Below are 10390 nucleotides of genomic sequence, written 5' to 3' on the forward strand. Positions count from 1 at the left end.
GTCGGTTAGCTGACTTTATCGATTTTAGACCCAGCTTGATCAATTTTGGTTTGCAATTTTGGCCCAACCGACTAGGTCGATTTGGTTTCGATTTTGGCCCAAAACTGATCCAAAACAACCTGCGCCCACCCATAATAGAAAATAATTCTGCATATGCATTCTTGTATGAGCTTGAATACCACTAATTCTCCTCCCCCGACAACTAGTTATTTAATCTATTAACATTATCGTTTGTTAATACGCAGCATACTATAAATTTTGTGGTACACCATCTAACTTCAACATATATATACACGAGGAAAAACAATGCATAAATACCAATGGGTGATTTTGCATTTTAGGGTTCAAAAGAATGGTTTAACGGTGGAGCAAGAATAGGGAATATAGGTTTTTATCACAAATGGTCCTTGAGTTTGACCCTCACCATCAAGATGGTCCCTGAAATTGAAAATCAATCAGTGTAATCCCTGAAAATTGGTGTTGCAAATCAATGTGGTCATTCTGTCACAATTCTGTTAAAAAATCTATTAAGTGCTGATGTGACACATAAATAGGCCCTATAAGTCATTTTTTTCTCATAAAGAAATTGACCCATGATATCAAAATGGTCCCCAAAATTAACCCGGGATATCAAAATTGTTCCTGAAATTGAAAATTGATCAATGTAGTCCTCAAGTAAGTATCTCAAATCAATGTAGTCATTCCGTCACAATTCTGTAAAAAAAAATTTGTTATGTGCTGATATGACACATAAATGGGTCACACAAGTCTAATTGAATTTAAAAAAAAATTACAAATAGGCTTAATAATTTAGTAGTCAATAAAAAAATTGTCAACCTAAAAACCCAATCCTGCAATCACCTCCGATCCCAATCCATATTTCTATACCTCTTTCACTCTCTATTCTCTATAATAATAAAAAAAAATCTCAATACACCCATCGTTATACACTTCGACACTCTTCACCGAATTGAACTTGGATCGAGATCCCCTTTGGTGACGGCTCAGCCCATTGGCAACGACTTCTGGGAGATCACCATTGACATTTAGGCAATCAACATCCTCACAACCTTAATCTTGGAGAGCTTGTTCGACGTTTCCTTGGTGGTCTGGTGATGCAAAGAACGATGAGGTCTTCCTTGAGATAATGAGGTTATAACCGAGATGCGTCCATTGTTGGTTGAAAACTATTTCCACACCCCCTCTTAGGCCTTGGTTAAGCCTTGTGCCTTTGAGAATTTATGGAAGGGAAATTCCATTGTGCAAAAAGGTATTTAAACAATTTTTTTAATTAATTATTAAACTTGGTGCGATGGCAAGTGCCTTCGCCCATAAGCGGTAGGTCTCGGGTTCGAGACTTGGGAGCAGCCTCTCCATAAATGGGGGTAAGGCTAGCCGACATTCACCTCTCCCAGACCCTGCGTAAAGCGGGAGCCTTGTGCACTGGGTACGACCTTTTTACGACCAATTATTAAACCTACATCAGCACATAACAATTTTTTTTTTACAGAATTGTGGCGGAATGACCATATTGATTGGCGACACCTATTTTCAAGGACTACATTGATTGATTTTCAATTTCAGGGACCATATTGATGGTGTGGGTCAATTTCAAGGACCATTTGTGATAAAAATCCGTAAATCTTGTGGGGCCCATTTATGTGTCACATCAGCAATTAATAGAATTTTTATAGAATTGTGACTGAATGATCACATTGATTGGCGACACCTATTTTCAAGGACTACATTGATTGGTTTTTAATTTCAGGGACCATCTTGATGGTGATGGTCAATTTCAGGGACCATTTGTGATAAAAACCTTTATATATATAATACTCTTTAAAAGAAGGAAATAAAGCGAGCATTGGTATAATTTACTTTGTTGTAGCCTATTTTCTCTAGAGGGGTGCAGCAAAGCATAAAGAGAGAAAAATTGTAGAATTCTAGGGATGATAATTTTCTTTGCACATGCCTTTATTTATTGTAAACCAAGGAGAGAGAAACTTGTCATCCAAGTAATGCAAGTCTTAATAGAAAATAATCATCATCATAAAGAGTAACCAAATTTGCCAAAGATTTATACAATAATACTTATACTAGGATTTAAGTTGCAACCTTCCCCTTTGATTGTGTAAATACTCAAGTAGATGTCACATCACATCTTTATAGATGACGGATAAATAGTTGATGAAGTCGACGACACAGTGGTTGAATGCTAGTCTCAAAGTAAACCCTGAAGGAATGCATAAAAGGTAAAACTCACAAAACTTCGCTATGGTAAAACTTAGGATAGGTTAAAACCCATAGTCTAAGGAGAAAAATGAGAATTTGCATTCAACTCAAAACTAAACGTCTTCTAGATGAAAGTAGAACACACAAACGTATGGCCTGGCCAGAATAGGTGTCTCGTTAAAACCTTGTCAGGTAGCAAAAATTCAAAGAAAAAAATGCTCTTAATCGTAGGAAAAAGAGTACATTAAGATCAAGTGAGTATATTTTCGGAAACTCCCCATGAGTTTGACAAACTTCAAAAATAAGAACTACAAGGACTTCAAATCAGATAATTTATGCACACCGATTTCTTGAACAAGCTTCTGAAAAGTAGACTTTGGCAGTGACTTTGTGAAAATGTCGACCATGTTGTCCTAGGAACGGATCTGCTTGACTTCAATGTTCTTATACTTTTGTTGCTGATGTGAATAGAAGAATTTCAACGCAATGTGCTTGGTGTTGTCTACTTAGATGCATCCCTTCTTAATCTGGTCGATACATGATGCGATATCTTCATAAATCATTGTAGGGATGTTAACGACATAAGAATGTACGCAGGTGTTTAGAATATGTTTTGCAACTGCTCTCAACTAGAAGCATTCACAAGTAGCTTTATGCATGGCAAGAATCTCAGCATGGTTCAAAGAAGATGCAGCTAAGATCTGCTTGATTGACATCTAAGATATTGTGGTGTTTCTAATGGAACTCAAGTCAGCACAACCAACAAGGTGAGAATCAACCTGAAGACTAAGGGCTCATCTCAAAGAATTATAGGGGGTAGAACAAACCAAAATCCAAGGTACTCTTAAGGTAACGAATGATGTCCTTAACATTCCAGTGTTTGCGTGTAGGCTCATTGCTATATCTTGCCAAAATATTAACAGCGTAGAAGATGTCCGGTCTAGTAAACTAAGTTATGAACAATGCACTAAGGTATGGAACTTCAGGCTCCAAAACCTCTTCCTCGTCGTCTTTAGTACTTTTTTGAATCTACCGTCTGAATGACCATATAAGTACTTGAAGGCTTCACTTTAATGTTGTTAAACTAGCATAACATCTTCCATGTATAGTTTGACTGATTTTCTAGAATCATCCGAACAATACTCGATTTCCATGCCTAGACAAATCAAGTTTTATGAAGATATTTCATCTCAAATTCTGAATTTAAGCACATGACAGTTTTCTTAAGCTCTTTAAGAGTTCTAATGAGTTTCATGTTATCGTCAAAGACTTCAATGATCAAAAATCCAGAATGTCACTTCTTAATGAACACACATAGACTAGTTTGTGTTCATATATCCTTGACTAACCAAATACTCACTCAAACAGTTCAGATTATTTCAATCCGTAGAGTGAACACCTCAATCTAATCGAGAGGGTGTTCCGTCCTTTAAGAACTTTCATGTAGATTTCCGTATTAAGATCCTATAGAGATACTCGGTTACCAAGAACATGAGTTTCATACTATTTTATTGGCAACTACTAAATTTGTTGGTACCACATATATTGGGCCTCAGACTTTGACGCATTGGGCCTCAACATTTGAGCCTCATTACCCAGCCCATTATTATGTAAAAGGAGGAGCCCCTTATTCTATAAAAGGGGACTCCTCCCCCCTCATAAAGGAGAGTCAGATCTCAGATCAGGGGATACCCCCAAAACATACAAGCCATAAAGCTCACAGAGAAACTCTCTCTTTCTCTAGGGGACTCCTCCTCACACTTGTAATCCATACATTCATACAGAGAAATACAATCAACATCAGTGTGGACGTAGCCCAAACATTGGGGTGAACCACGATACATCTTGTGTTCTTTACTTTCTTGCATATTCAAGGTCGGATTTACGTTGTTCCAAGACCCCTCCGATTTTGTGCATCAACATTTGGCACCGTCTGTGGGAATCAACACGAAAAGCTATGTCGGTTCTCTTTTATTTTTTCATCTCACCACCGTGAAACTGCAGAAACCCAAGAACCCAGAAAACCTCAAAACGTATCTCAAACTTTCTCAATTAGTCCCCCCCACCAAATCAATTTTCTCTGGCCAAAAACCAGACCCATAAATGGATCAGAGATTTCATGGCCTGCCTCATTTCAAGAGATTCAGACTCATGCAGCAGAAATATGCTATTTTGTCCCCGTCGCGCCTTCCAGCAAGAAGCGAAAGACGCCGAGAAACCAACTCGTTCTTCTTGACCCCACCGCCTCTGTTGCTACCGGCTCCACCTATTCCCTGCCTACCAAGAAAAGGGTTTGGGCGTTTCAGCCTAATTTGTTCACTGAAGAGCCACTTTCGACATTGGACCTTAATGTCGAGTATAAGCCACCTTTTGGGTGGGAGCTGGAAGAAAAGGCAGTGGAGAAATTGGAGGAAGAGAAGGGTGAAGCTGAAAATGGTTGCAATGAAGATTTTGAAAATACCCAAGAGGAGAAAAGCCAAGAAATCGCAGGGGATGGAGAGTGCAATGAAGAAGAAGAAAATGATGCTGATGATGAGATTGTTTGTGCTGTTTGTCAGAGCACAGATGGAGATCCATCAGATCCATTTGTCTTCTGTGATGGGTGTAATTTGATGGTTCATGCCTCCTGCTATGGCAATCCACTCATAAAGGGTATTCCGGAAGGTGATTGGTACTGCGCCCAATGCGCATTTTCTGCTGTGCATTCCTAATCCAATGAGTCATGTTTTTTCTGCTTATGTCTTGTCAAAAGAGGGGCAATAAAGCCCACCGGAGACTGTAGGTGGGCACACATTGTGTGTGCGCTTTATGTCCCGGAGGTGTTCTTCAAGGACCCTGAAGGCCGGGAGGGGATTGATTGATCCAAGGTTCCGAAAAGGCAGTGGAAGGAAAGATGTTATGTTTGTGAGAGTTCAAAGGGGTGTGTTATTCAGTGCTTCGAGCTTAAGTGCCCTCTGGCATTTCATATGAGTTGTGGCTTGAACAAGGATCTTTGTATTGAGTACAAGGAATGAAGGAATAAGGGAGCTATTGTGGTTGGGTTTTGTAAAAAGCACTCAGATCTGTGGAAAAAGCAAGAACAAACTGAGTGATGCTCCACTATTCCACTATCCCAAGGGATAACATGATTAAAGATAAGAAGATGCCCACCAACATGCTGAAAAAGATGAAACTTTCATCATGAAGGAGAGTGTAGTCGCCCAACGACTGCTTTATTTATTTAATTTTTTTTAATGATGTCATTTATTTTTCTTATCTTTTGGAGACATCTATATAACCCCATTAGAGGGTAATCATAAATAAAGAAAGAAGGCAGCATGCAAAAAAAAAAAAAAGTACATCTAGTACTCCAAAATTATTTGGCTGCCTGCCACTATTATCACAAACCAGGTGATCAAAAGTACATCCAGTACTCCAAAATTATTCGGCAGCCTGCTGCTATTATCACCAACCAGGTGATCAAAAGTACCTCCAGTACTCCAAAATTATTCGGCAGCTTGCCGCTATTATCACCCACAAGGTGATCAAAAGTACGTCCAGTACTCCAAAATTATTCGGCAACATGCCGCTATTATTACCAACCAGGTGATCAAAAGTACATCCAGTACTCCAAAAGTATTCGGCAGCTTGCCGCTATTATCACCCACAAGGTGATCAAAAGTACGTTCAATACTCCAAAATTATTCGACAGCCTGCCGCTATTATCACAACTAGGTGATCAAAAGTACGTCTAGTACTCCAAAATTATACATGAGCATCACTTATGTCAATCATAAATAAACATTCATGAGCATCACTCATGTCAACATTCATGAGCATAATTCATATCAACATTCATGAGCATCACTCAAGTCAACATCCATGAGTATCATTCATGTCAATGAACATAAACATTCATGAGCATCACTCATGTCAATCAGCTTCAAAAGCTTCATTTACAGAGCTGCAGCTTCAAAGTTTCACTTTAAAAACTTCACCTACAAAGTTTCAGTGCATGGTATACAAAGACCGCATCCGAACAACTGCCACTTTGGCCCATACATGGATTGAATTTGAAGTCTCCAGCCAACAACCTTTATTGACTGAAGACTTAGGGGACTACACTATGTACCATATATTGGGCTTCCATACCTGGACCTCATGAAAAATACTTAAGAGAGCACCCATTATTCATGTATTGAGGAGCGAGCCCTTATTTTAAAAAGGGACTCCCTCATTTTCATTAGAGAGCACACATTATTCATGTATTGAGGAGCGAACCCTTATTCTATAAAAGGGACTCCCTCACCTCCATTAGAGAGCATCGCCGCCAGCTGAACAACTGCCTCACCGCGAGCATCACTCATAACCCATCATTTATGTATTGAGGAACGATCTTTTATTCTATAAAAGGGACTCCCTCACCATCATTAGAGAGCATCGCCGCCTGCTGAGCAACGGCCTCGCCGCGAGCATCACTCTAGCCCATTGTTTATGTATTGAGGAGCGAGCTTTTATTCTATAAAAGAGACTCTCTCACCTTCAACGCCACAAGCCGGGACAACCAAGGCAACATAAGCCACAAGCCGAGCAGCCTCACAACATGTGCTACTTCTAGTTGAGCATTATTTCACATTGAGCACCGCCTCATATTGAGTATTCAATTTTAGACAACATCTAGTTACTTCGGCCCACACATGGACTGAATTTCAAGTCTCCAACCAAAAGACTTTCTTGACTGAAGACTTGAGGGACTACTGTTGGTACCACATATATTGAGCCTCAGACTTTAAACCATTGGGCCTCAACATTTGGGCCTCATTACCCAGCCCATTATTATGTAAAAGGAGGAGCCCCTTATTCTATAAAAGGGGACTCCTTCCCCTCATAAAGGATAGTCAGATCTCAGATCAGGGGATACCCCCAAAACATACAAGCCACAAAGCTCACAGAGAAACTCTCTCTTTCTCTGGGGGACTCCCCCTCACACTTGTAATCCATACATTCATACGAAAAAATACAATCAACATCAGTGTGGACGTAGCCCAAACATTGGGGTGAACCACGATACATCTTGTGTTCTTTACTTTCTTGCAGATTCATGGTTGAATTTACGTTGTTCCAAGACTCCTCCGGTTTTGTGCATCAACAAAATTAATAAGGTAGTAGAATGTTATGATGTCCATTAAGGGAATATGTCTCTTCGTAATTAATCTAGGGTGTAGAAAAAAGTCTTGCGCTATGAGGTGTGCTTTCTACCGTATTATTTCATTTTTCTCATTATGTTTCCATGCGCAAACCCACTTGTTCCTTACGAAAACCTACTTGTAGCCAACTAGCTTCACATGTGATGGTTGGAATTACAGGCCTAAACACCTTGTGTTTCATAAGTAAATCAAATTCAACCTAGATTGCTTGTTTCCAGTTTGACCAATTTGTTCTACGTTAACGCTCACCAACAAATGTAGTCCAATCTCATCGGTCAGCATAATATAAGTAGCTAATGTGTAGGCGATGGCATCGTCAACTATCTTCACAGTCTAATTCCAAACCTCATCCAGACTTGCATAGTAGACCAAAATCTCACGATTCTTGGGAGGTGGATACGCTTGTTCCAGGACACTTCTGTAATCTAGAATAACCTCATACATTGAAATGGTTAAGTAGACGATCCATCAGATTCACACTAGGTACACTTTTTTGTGCCGAATTCCTTTTCCAAGGTTGTAAAACCTTTGAACCAACTGGTATGCCATGCATGCTTCAAGTTGAGAGCAGAGGATTAGTTGACCGCCAGTGTAGCGGACTCTGCAACAAGTGCATCCAACATCCTTCATGGGTGGCTCATCCTTTAAGGGTGATGTTGTGACGTACGTTTGGTACATCTATCTTTGCAGGCACGTTTAGAGCAAGTATATATGATCTTGTCACTTTGGCTAGATCATTAAGGTTATTAGGCATGCTTTGAGCAATGCTATAAAGATCTAAGATTCTTTGCACGTCAGTTTCAGACTAGGCAGTGCGGGGATAAATATGAAATAGTGGGTTAGTCCACTACAATTCGCAGGTTCTTCAAGAATGTTAATGTTCTTATCTCCTTCTAGCAATAGGAAGACTGTCTCATCAAAGTGACAATTCACAAAATGTATTGTAAAGAGATTGCATGTCAAGGGCTTTAGGTAGCGAATGATTGAAGGAGAACCATAACTGACATATATTCACATATCCTTCTCTGAAGACCCATTTTGGTACGTAGTGGCGGCATTATTGACACATAAATTACGCACCCACATACTCATTAGTTGAGACGTCAGGCTCATAAACAGTAACCAACTGTGATGGTGAATAAGGTTGGTGGCAGCAAGTCTCAAGCAACTAAACATGGCTACTTGCAAAATTGCATAGCTCCAAGTAGATTTCGGAAGCTTAGTCTGCATGAACAAGTCCAAGCGATTAATTGAAGGGGATTAATGAACGCTTCTAACTTAAAATCTTTGACATTATCTAGTCAAATCAACTTAATCAAATAATCAGGAAGGTGACCATGAACTTAATAATTTATGGCAGGAGTTGCACAAAGGCGGCGGTGTGTGTGTGGATAGGTAAACTGTAGCAATGGTCTCTCAACTTTAATCAAATTGGAGCAATGGTCCCTCAACTTTAATCAAATTGGAGCAATGGTCGCTCAATTAAAAATCCATTACCATTGGTCCCTCAATTTATCAAAATGTGTAGCTATAGTCATTTTTTCATCAATTTCGTCAAAATTTTGTCAAAATAAGTTATGTTGGAATAACCATTTATATAATTAGGGTCCCTCAACTCATCAAAATGTGTAATTATGGTCATTTTCGTCAACTACGTCAAAAATATTGTCAAAACGAGTTATGTTGGAAGGACCATTGCTACAATTGGGTTAAAGTTAAGGAACCATTTCTCTAGTTGAATTAAAGTTGAGGGACCAATGGTAATGGATTTTTAGTTGAGGAACCATAGCTGCACGTTTTGATGAGTTGAGGGACCAATGATAATGGATTTTTAGTTGAGGGACCATTGCTCCAATTGAGTTAAAGTTAAGGGACCATAGCTACAATTTACTCGTGACATTATTTCGATGCATCAATCAACACCATAAAATATTTATATGGTTTGCATGGTGGTTGGATAGGTCCACAACTGTCCATTTGAATCCTTTAAAGAAAGGTTGGAGGCTTTCTTTCGAACTCTGTCGAAAGATGGGTGAGTAATAAACTTACATAAAGAATAAGCTTTGTAGTGACCACTGAAAAGAATAATGCGCTTACTTTGGGTAAGCGAATACCGTGTGTAACATCGAGGATACGGTACATCATCATAGTTCATGGATGTCTCAAGCAATCATGCCAAAACATGTTTTCCAATGCAAGTCCACTCATAATGTCGGCTACATAGTTGGCTTTTTTGGGGGTGTGGGGAGGGGGCGAATGGTGATTATGTAGAACCATTCGAAAGGCACTCCATTTTCTCATAAAATACATTTTTGGCCATATTCAAGTGAAGCCTAGAAGAGGTTGGGCACAACAACTATATAGACTCTTTTCTTTATGTTGTTGCCAGTCAAGTGCATAGGAATTCATCTCCATTTTCTTCAGTGGTTAAAGTGTGATAATTATTATCCCAAATACCTTTAAGGCTCAACAGTGTTCTTTCGGAGCAAGGAGAAATGCCCTTTTAATGGTTAATTTAGTACTATTTGGACAACAAGGTACGTGCAGTGCCATATCCCTCAATCAAATTGGATGAACCTGAGAGGCTCGTCAAAGGTGGATTCTTAGGTAGAAGTTAGTAAAATAATGACGTTCAAGCCAAATGGTGTGCATAGGTGCACTATATGGCAGACAAATAACTTCCCCATAAGACATACCTCAAAATAAATTAATTGAAATTGTCACGTGGATAAGGTAATAATTTATTCAAAATTAATATACCTATACTTTTCATATAAATACAGATATATTATTTATACACATATCTAATACCAACAAAAGTGTCTAATATGTGTATTAATACATGTAATATAATTTACCTACAATAATAATGTAATTTCACAAAACTGTTATAAACTTTGTATTTAAGTATGATTGTGTAAATCCTAGATTAGAATTGATTTTAGTTATTCTTCCCTATTAGGACTTGTATT

General features: G+C 38.9%; 1 pseudogene; it reads left to right on the forward strand.

Moving 5' to 3' along the window:
* Nucleotides 1–4335: 4335 nt before the first annotated feature.
* On the forward strand, nt 4336–5324 carry LOC126618173 (uncharacterized; annotated as a pseudogene).
* Nucleotides 5325–10390: the final 5066 nt, after the last annotated feature.

This window comes from Malus sylvestris, chromosome 4 (genome assembly GCF_916048215.2).
Source record: "Malus sylvestris chromosome 4, drMalSylv7.2, whole genome shotgun sequence".
Lineage (NCBI taxonomy): Eukaryota > Viridiplantae > Streptophyta > Magnoliopsida > Rosales > Rosaceae > Malus > Malus sylvestris.